At 47.2% G+C, this 10,191-nt stretch overlaps 1 long non-coding RNA gene across 2 annotated transcripts in view; it reads right to left on the minus strand.

The window, feature by feature from the left end:
• The window catches only part of LOC122391518, a 44,213-nt gene extending 41,882 nt beyond the window's left edge, over positions 1-2,331 (minus strand). For both annotated transcript variants that reach the window (XR_006258363.1, XR_006258362.1), the window contains exons 1-3: positions 2,246-2,331; positions 1,750-1,984; positions 436-521 (exon numbers count right to left, since the gene is read on the minus strand). This is a non-coding gene — a long non-coding RNA (uncharacterized LOC122391518). The remainder of the gene's footprint in view (positions 1-435; positions 522-1,749; positions 1,985-2,245) is intronic.
• Positions 2,332-10,191: the final 7,860 nt, after the last annotated feature.

The following is a 10,191-nucleotide window of genomic DNA, read 5'->3' on the forward strand; positions in this document are numbered from 1 at the left end:
TTATCGTTTTATCGTTTCGTTATCGCTGTTAAAAAAAAAAACAATTATCGTTATCGTTTTATCGCTTTATAGCTATCGCTGTTAATTTTTTTTGAAAAGTTTTATTGTTTATCGTTATCGCAAACCTTTCTTATCGTTTTATCGTTATCGCAGGTCCGAAAATTAGCTATCGCGGAAAGCACTGCCCCTCACTCGTACGTTTGTAGGATGTTTTGCTACTTACTGCAAAGATGTGTTATTATCAACTTATGTTTAAGTGATGTGATATCCTTTGATTAACTGAGACCATCAAGCGTATATCATTTAATTTAATTCTCTGCAGATAACACTCATGTGTTTGAGCGAAACACCTCACACGGTACAGCACATCGGTACATTTTAACCGTCGGGATACAACAGACCAGCGAATACAATTATTAAGTCAAGCTAACTTACCTTTGCAGGCGACAAAGACAGCGTCTCTCTAGATCTCTCAACTGCTGTGCAGTCAAAACAGCATTTCCCATATGGCGTAGCTCTCCCTGAAAGCAAAAACCAATCAAAACAAATGTAATGTTTAACATTGTTTATGAAAAGCATTATGGCATGTGTGTGTGTGTGCACTGCAGCCCTGCTTTGTTGAAAACAGCTAAGCCTTATCCCATGTGGAAGCAGACTCAGAGCATGTCCAAAGATTATTTAACAGTCTGACAGTTAATGAGCTTGAGGAGTTGCAGGGAAAAATGGCAGAAATTTCTTACCTCTATCTTATACCCCAGCCACATCGCGCTGAAGTCTGTGTTATTCAGCATTTCCTGCCACTTTCCGAATATTTAGATGAAGCTCCGAAATTTGCAATGTTTTGAAATCTTTCAAAAATTTACTGTTCAGAGCCCTGTTCAAGTGCTCTGCGGCCGCCGCGGCTCCCGCGGCCGGGAGGCGGAGCCTAATTTCGGTTAGGTTGAACACCCTTGCGGCTGCGGCCGCTGCGGCCGGCGACGAGAATGGCACGGTTGTTTTGAAAGGAGATGCTGATCAAAATTTTGTGCGTAATTGCTTTATAATGGCTTTATTACTTCAATTAGTACCTTTTTGAAGCAATTATACCTTAACAACATAATAAAATCAACCGAAATAAAGAGCGAAATCCGCAATGTTTTGTCTCACGCGCGCAGTTTATGTCGAAGTTTCCTTGCGGTCGCTCCCGAGCGACCGCGGGAGCCGCAGGAAGAGCTACGCATTACCCAGAATGCTGCTCTCGCCTGATTGGCCGCCAGCTAAGCTCCGCCTTTTTGGCCGCGGGAGCCGCGGCGGCCGCGGACACTTGAACAGGGCCCTTTAAACAGAAAGAATTCTGCATCACTTCTGTTTCCCCTGATGTGGATTACAAGACCTTAGACTTTAAAAAAAAAAAATGTTTAGCATTAGCCTGAAAAAATGAACCAAGCAAGATATTGAATATTGACATCCAAGTAGGTACCTGGGCGGTGTTCCACAGCCGCTGCTGTCAAAGTTGCTGACATCATACTTCATAGTGTGCAATTTTGGAGCATGCTTGCAACAATAGGTATTGAATGACATCACCAGCATAGAAGTAAAATTTGATGCTGCTGAAGACATCACTTTATTTTACAAGGATGTCTACTTTAACCACATAATTGATGTCACTTAAAATAGAGGCAATCATGCGCCAGAATTGCCCACTATGACATCAGCACACAGGCAGCATAACATGAAGCACTGCCCTAATTTGCTTTGTTTTGTGCTTACCGTTGAGCACTGCAGAGAAGCACCCATTAAGTGCTGTATGGAGGCTTCTGGCTCGGAGACCTCAGCACCAACAAACACAGATTTCCAGTGCTGTAAAAGTTCATCTACGGTATTACCGACAGCATGAACCTTTCTATGAATAACAAGTGAAAGAACCCAATTAGGGTGAGGCTGACAAGCCTCTAATTTCCTGAGGATAGTTGAGAACTTGAGAGAATGCATATCTTGACCAAATCTGAAAAAAATAACAGCATTGAGTTTCAAATTATTAATCCAAATCCACGCCCCGTTGTGCTATTGCCGGACCCTGCCACCGACATAATTGAGTAGGTTGAAGTGCTTTGTCCATGGAAATCATGCATTTCCAATTTTCCTTATATGATAAGGCAAGTTCCACAGCAAGACACTGTTGTCTGTTCTAATATCTAGTTCCAAAGCACAAGTATGAAATTCATCAGGAATAATTCACACCCTAAAATTTGGCCAAACCACCTACTTCGAGCGCTTCGAGCCGGCTTGCTTCGAGCGAAAACACTTGAAAAAATTGCATGAACACGCGCAGTCATGCGCAGTAGCCACGTGCAAGCGCACGTGCGCGCCACTACCAAGGTTTGCTATTTAATTCAAGGTCACGTACGCTAGATGACAGGCGTATTCGCCTCGTGACACCTCGCTAGGTGGCAGCACCGTAGAACCGTATAGATAGGATAGCGAATGTGGCGCACGAGTTACGAATACCGGTAAACAGCGATGCCATTCCTTGGGATTTGTCCCAAGATCTTGGGATTTGGACATCAACATTGGGATCTTGTGATTTGCACTGTATATCTTGGGATCTGGCAGAAGCTGATTTCAATTTGTCTTCTCATGCTTTCGAATGCTTTTTCCTCAGACGATAAGAAATTTGAGATGGATTTGCCTCGCCGACGGTTAAGAGCATTCAAACATATTGAAGTAAGCTATATTCGGACCAAGCTTGCGGTGTTTCTAGCAGGCATCATCTTCCCGAGATAGCAGGATTAGTTTTGTATCATTACTTATTATGAGTACAGTAGCAGCTCTCAGTCGGCGTTTGGCGACTGGCGCCCATCTGTTCATTTTCCAACTACCGATCAACGGGTATGGGTGGTTTGGCGACATGATGTTGGGTGGCTTTGGCTATGAAAAGCATTAACAAACATTATGCCAAAAAAAAAATGTTTCAGAAAGCGGCTCCCGCACAAAGCGTTTCATATTATGGGTTTGCTCTTTGGAGGCTTACCTATCAAGTTGACCCGAACCGAAATAAGGGCAATGACCTCGGAAAAGTGTGTGGTCACCTGACCTCTGCTTGACTAAAAAAAATGATTAAAGTGTATCCTTGCGAGTTGCGACTCTTACAACACTGCTGACGACTTGTCACTGTTCAGTCCAGGGGACGAGTTAGGTGCTCGTTTAGACCCCCTCGCCATCGTCGGCTTGAAAATTCATGGGCCCCAGCAGTTACACGCATGCACGCATGCAGTTTCACAGCATAGTTAGGCGTCACGATTTCGGGATTCATGTAAGCTTTTGAGAGCAGAGCTCCGTTCGGTCCCTGTTTTTATCAGTGTGCTCTCGGTTTTCCCATATAAGGAAGTTATTGCTTGCGCTTCCTGACCTCTCATTGGTCTAACGAATAGACAACTTGAATTCGATCAATGAGGAGCCACGAAGCAGCATGCTCGCAGCCTGCTGACAAAAAACTGCGACCGAACAGCGCCCTTGTTTTGGAGTCCATATTTCAAAACTGTCATTGGTGGAAAACACTTTAAAACAGCCTGACCTCACCTGACCCTAGCATTTCCAAAGTCCAAATGTGCCATGTTAAAAACAAAATTCGAAATAAAAAAAAAACAAAATGCCACAGACTTCGTTATCGTTTCCAAGAAATTCTAACAGATTCCGACTTTGTATTTTGGGTCCTTGTTGACCTGCCAACCGATCAGCTGTAGGAGTCCGATCGATCCCCCCTTCCCCCTCCCCCGACCTCTACATTAGCTGCTGTAAAGACGCCAATGAGGACGTGGGTGGACCCGATTAAGAGAAAGTTGAATACTAACCACACTAACGTGTAGAAAAATAAGCTATGGATTTACTTGACGTACACCTAGGGATAGATATTAGGTATGTGATAAGCAGTCTTGGGATTCGAGACGAGAATCTTGGGAAATTCTGGTCGAGATCTTGGGATGGAGCAAAAATGTGGATGGCATCACTGCCGGTAAACATGTATTTCTCTATCAGCTTCAGTGGAAATTGGGGTTGGGGGAGGTTGATTATTATCGATTTTGATCCCTTTTATGTAACGTTTTGGGTTTTTGACCTTTGGAGTAAATTACCCTGCTATCGCTAGTGAATATCATACAGCATTTGGCTGCAGAAATCGCTATGACCTTTGACTTTTAATCTCAGTCTGAAGCAGCTTACAAAGACGCATGGCAATTCGTTAAATGATCTTGTTTCCATTATTAGAATGGATATATTTCAGGCAATAAGGTGCATATGCAATCTTTCATGTTGTAGCAGTAGCATGGTATGACAATGACATGACCACACAAGTACAAAAGACAGGACTCAGACTACAACTAGTGGCATTTGACCGAAATCGGAAGTCAGAAGTGATGGCTGCCAACCCGATTCCACTGCCAACAGCAGCTGTTCCACTATGCTAGGGCTTCTGAGGCAGCTTCCAGCAGCAGGCTGCAGCCCTGGAAGGAAGGAACTGAGGAGTCTTGCTGCCAACCCTCAAAACCCACTTGCTGCTGAGATGGCTGTTTGTTTCAAGGAGGTAGCTGAAGAGATTAGACCTACAATTAAGGCTGTTGCTGGCATGTGTGGTGCAGCACAATATGCTACATGTGTTCTGCACATGTGTCCAGCAGAGCACAGAACATATTTAGCTCATTGCACCTCACCTCAGTCACCCCCTTACTCAGCATTGAATCGACAAATGGTCTGCTTTATTAGTTACAACCTCTGCTCAGTGCTTTAGAAGTTGGTGCAGTATTGGTGGCATTAGAGGCATTGTAATCAATGATACGTTCACAGCTGCCCTGAATTTGCACATATATCTCTTTTGTTTCCTGAACTATATCAACATCATATGATCAATGGTGTGAGAATACTACTATGAACGTCAAACCCCTTGAGACCCCACTTTTTGGCGATGATTTTTAAATGCGTCAACTTTCGTTGACAATATTCTGGCAATGCATGTTTCAGAACCTGCCGAAACTTTTATTACTAAGGTATTTTGACGACGCCAAACGATTATGGAAGGTACTTCTCATTCACTCGTAATGTTAAGGTCAATTCAGGCCCGGGTAGAGGCTTGCGCTCGGCCACACTCGAGCCCCGCCACCAGCGCCATCTGCTCTAAATGCCATCTATCAGCGCCCGCTACCGCTACCAGCTACCGCCCACCTTCAAGCCTGAATGGAGCGAGAGACGCGAGTGACCGGTCGCCGGGCAAGGAGCGCCGGAGGGGTAGGGCGGAGCTTAGCGCTGACGTCATTACGTGGCTCCGCCTCATGAGCGCGTAGCCTCTACCCAAACAGCAGATTCGTTCCGTGAAATTTAACATTACGAGTGAATGAGAAGTACCTTTCATAATCGTTTGGCGTCAAAATACCTTAGTAATAAAAGTTTCGGCAGGTTCTGAAACACACATTGCCAGAATATTGTCAACGAGAGTTGACGCATTTAAAAATTATCGCAAAAAAGTGGGGTCTCAAGGGGTTTGACGTCCATAGTACCTGGGAGAGGGAAGCAATCTGATGTCCTCGGGTGTTCATTCATACCTTCCCTTCAACAAGCCTGGGGTACCCTTAAAGTTATTTTCATTGCCAGGGCCATTTATCTTTCACATATGTAACTGATAACTGAATGGAAGAATGTAAAAGTCACAAATTTTTTGTGTCACTGGTCATAAGGCTCCACCCTCTGAAGCCTTATGAATCTGAAGTGATAACTCAGAACTGAGTTTGAATTACACAGATAACATATCCAACCCCCTATCATTGGGAGCAGAATCAGCCTCTTCTGAACCAAATACATCCCTCATTCCCTGCTCAGTTCTCAGGCTAGTAGCTACTGCCTTTTGGCCCTGACATGCAGATATCATTAGCAAAAAGCAATGTGAAATGAACATGTCCCTTCGTCTTCCGGGGCGCCGTTCGAGCAGCTGGTTTTGTAAGTCTGTTCCATTCCATCCCACTGGTCAACAGGTCATTTGAAAGGTTGAGCGAACCCGCACTGAACTCACCGTTGGCCCGCACCAATCCCTGATCATTCTACATCGGCACCCGAGCGTCCACGCTGGTTTCTGAAGGCTGCAATCTACAGGTCTTTGAGGGCTCCACGGTGGCGTTTTGGGGCCCATCGCAGATTTAAGTTCCGACGGTAGTCAATGAGGACCTTATGCAGGTTTCCGAGAACTCCATGCCTATTTCTGAGGGCCCCACGTCGGCCTGTGACGGGCTATAAAAGGTGAATGTCTTATGCCGGCATATGAATGCTCTTAACCCGGCACCAGGGCTGCGGAGTCGGAGTCGGAGTCGGAGTCGGAGTCGGTCGGAGTCGACAGTTGTGACCGGAGTCGGAGTCGGAGTCGGAGTCGCTTTAGAAACCCGATCCGGAGTCGGAGTCGGAGTCACCGAAAATCTGTCGACTCCGCAGCCCTGCTAGGTCTGCGGAGTCGGAGTCGGGAGTTGGAGTCAGTCGGAGTCGACAATTCTGGCCGGAGTCGGAGTCGGAGTCGGAGCTGGTTTTTGAAAGCCGGAGTCGGAGTCGGAGTCGGAGTCGCCGAAAATCCATCGACTCCGCAGCCCTGCCCGGCACCGCCTGGGCTATTTCCGTACCCACATCAGCCTGGGGGGGGGGGGTCGGATCCGACCCCCCCCCCCCTGTTATCTCGAGAACCAATGGTCGTATCGAGCCCCGCGAGGCGGCGTTCGAAAGGTCTCTACGAGACCTTCCCAAAGCACTATTAAGATTTTAAGATTGAGGTCAACTTTCGGGTCAAGGTCAGGTCAAAGGTCAAATTCAGGGGTTTTGCATGATTAGGCTTACGGACAGCGGAATCGATAGCTGCTGCTCGAAACTCACCACAAATGACCTCAAAGACATAGTGAAGGTACCATGTGCGTATAGGGGTCATACTAAGTACGGGTCAAGGTCAGGTCAGGTCACGAAAGGTCACTGTCTTCACTTTCTGCTACATGGGCGTGCGACACATGTTTTATGGCTTATTTTTCACGCCAAATCCGATGGTAATGGTTATATGTGACCCCAAGTCACTGTGCTGGTGATAAGTGTGCATTGAAAGCATAAAAAATCGTTTATAGGTACCATACGAGGGCTAAGAAAAAAAGTCAATTTTTCAACTTCTTATTTTTGACATGAAAATGCACTTTTCTAGACGAGCTTTGTCCCAGGAATCTAGTGGTGCCATTTGTTTTCACATGCGATGTTCAGAAGTGCCTCTAATTCGCGAAAATGCTTATGACGTCACCATGCCCTATGCATGTTGGAGCTATTTTTTACAATTTGGGGGTCAAAAATCAAGATAGAAAGTTGAAATTTGGGACATCTAATGTTCTAATAGAGCTCTATAACATATATTCCGGTTTTTTGGAAATTCTCAAAATTTTGGATTTTATTAGCTGTTTTCCAAAAAATATAGTTTTTTGAATTTTTAGGGGTGAAAAACGCATTTTATGGAAAATCCGAGATAACCATTTTAAAGAGCTCGTTGAGCTGCGTCTTTTCATGTCCTTAATTTGCAATTTGCTTAAAACCTCGATTTTTGGCGATTTTTTAAACATTTACCATTTTTTGACTGAAAACGCCATGTAGTTACATCACTAAAATCGATATATCTCAGAAATTTTTGAAATTTTTTTCTTAAAAATTGCACAGGAGACGTCAAATTGATGGGGGAGAAGGTATGCGAAGTTTCAAGTTGATAGCGCAAGCGGTTCATGAGTTATTCAAGAAAAACGGAGGGGGGGGGTCGGATCCGACCCCCCCCCCAGGCGGTCGCGGGTTAAGATCTCAGGGCGGTTCCAAAGCATCGGGCGGTACCTACCTACGTAGAAAACCGTTACGGCGAGGGTTCAGACAATGTGTCCGGAACCTTGCTCTTTCGGCGGATTGCAATATACTTATCGGCCGCCCTTACCGTTAACATTGGTTGTGATCACCAATACTGCTTACGAAGTGCCACGGGACGCTTTGTTCAGGGCCCTTTTGACTGTGAAAGGATGTATGATGGGCTATGAGAATCATTATTCGTGATCTATGAGGAATTTGTCGTCGAATTATGTGCATTGCATTCCAATTTTGAAAGAAAAAGTATTCGAAATCCGCACTGGCGGTCGCAGCCGCTAGCAAAAGGGGGGGCCAAACTCACACTCGCGGGGCATAACATTTATCCGTCACCGGAGGGTGATCGGCTCAATTTTTACGTCCACGAGGCGCCGCGCAGTTGGCCATACTTATGCTTCATCCATCTCGTTCTTGCGTGGAATCTTTAAGCTCAATCTAAGGCAAAATCACCAGTTCCATTTCTCGTCCCACGGTGTTTCCACCGGTCGGGCCACTGCACCATGGCGACGGATCGGTGTAGCATATACTGGAAGGTCGGGCACGCGGATTCATGACCTTACCACTATAAAACAATTCGGAAAAGTACGTACAGATACCTACCTCTTGCTTTGAACAAGCATGTGAAACCCAGAGAGCATTTTCAGACTATGACATTTACTCATATACGAGTAGTTGTGTGGCGGCGGGAGAGAGTGGGTACACCGACCTCTAGAGACCAAAGGTTCCTGGCTTTCAAAATTGGCATCTGAGGGCCGCGCGCGACTCCTGCGGGCTTCGCAACGGCTCTATTGGGGCTCACTCAAATGCCTAGTCCTCATGCTAAAAAGACTGGCCCTGAGCCCTGAGGACTTCGTCAGTCTCTGCCAGCCCCAGGACCCACAACGGCTCATGGGGTCCCGACGTCGAAATATGAGGGAATCTACGCGGGACCATCAGGACGTAAAGTGATCTCGATCAGGACCAACGTAAGGCTGTGCAGGAGTCTGCGTAAGCCCTCTGAGCTTCAGAAGCCCACCCATGTATGTTTTCACTTAGAGGCCAGTTTAAGGCCCTCAGAGACCAGTACAGGGCCTGCAAACTGCAAAGGCCAGTAGTTTGAGACCATCAGAGACCGAGTTGGGCTCTCAGAGGCTAATGTGGGTCCTTACTCATTACAGGCCAACATGGGGCCCTCAGAGGTCAGCGTGGGGCTCTAAAAGACCGGCATGAGCCGTCGTTGGACCCCAGAGGCCAGCAAAGGGCCCTCAAAGGCCAAGATGGGCCTTCCTCAGAGGCCAATACAGGCCCTTAGAGGCCGGCATCAGGTCTTTAGCAGCCAGTGCGGGGCCCTCATTGGCACCTAAAGGTTCGTCTTGGGACACCAGAGACAGAAATAAGGCCACGAGAGACCGGTGTGAGACGCTCAGACGCCGGTTGGGGCCCCTGAGGCCGGTTAGGGGCCCTCATAGGCCAGATGTGGGGCTTCAGAGGTCGACGTGGGCTCTTGGCGGCCAACATGGGCGCTTGACCGCCACTGAAGTTCTCTGAGAGGTCAGTGTAGGGCACTCAAAGACCGGTGTGGGAGCTATATTAATAGCTGGGAGTGGTTTTTTTTTTAGGCCTCGTGACGATCGAATAAGGGCCAGGGCCCCATACACCTATGGGGGCCCATCGGTTGTTTGAGGGGGGGGGGCAATGATATGATAGCCCTCTTTATTGGCCTTTGGGGGGCATGGCCCTGATGTCCCCCCCCCCGCGACCGCCACCGTGTACACATTACACACAGGCCTCTGAGATTGCATACCTACTAGCTCATGCAAACTCTATGCAGGCCCCGGAGGTCCCACGCTAATCTTTAAGAAACCAAGCCAGCATACGGCGTCACCACCGGGCTTCTGAGGTGCGCAGCATCAACCCATGAGGTCTTACTTTAGCATGTCGAAGAGCCACGCTCATTTGGCAGGGCCCACCCGGCACTGCCGAAGAGGGTTTCATGCCAGCCATTGCTGGGCATACGAGAGCCTCAAGTAAACCCACGCTGATATTCCATATAAGATCCGGCCATACTCGTGAATCGGTGCCAGGGACGCTGACCGCAAAATTGACAGAATGCGAAACTGAGCCCACTCCATGAGTGAAATTTACGTCCTTTGATGGCGCAAGAAAGAAAATGAAACATACAAAAAGCTTTCTAGGACTTTTGTTCGATCTGAAAGGTGGGGCCAAAAGATAGTATGGCCCCACCTTTCAGCACCAAAGGGGGGGCCATGGCCCCCGTGGCCCCCCCCCCCTGGGACCGCCAGTGGAAATCCGAGGTCTCGTGAGATTAGACCG

The sequence above is a fragment of the Amphibalanus amphitrite genome, unplaced genomic scaffold (assembly GCF_019059575.1).
Source record: "Amphibalanus amphitrite isolate SeventyFive unplaced genomic scaffold, NRLGWU_Aamphi_draft 000441F_arrow, whole genome shotgun sequence".
NCBI lineage: Eukaryota > Metazoa > Arthropoda > Thecostraca > Balanomorpha > Balanidae > Amphibalanus > Amphibalanus amphitrite.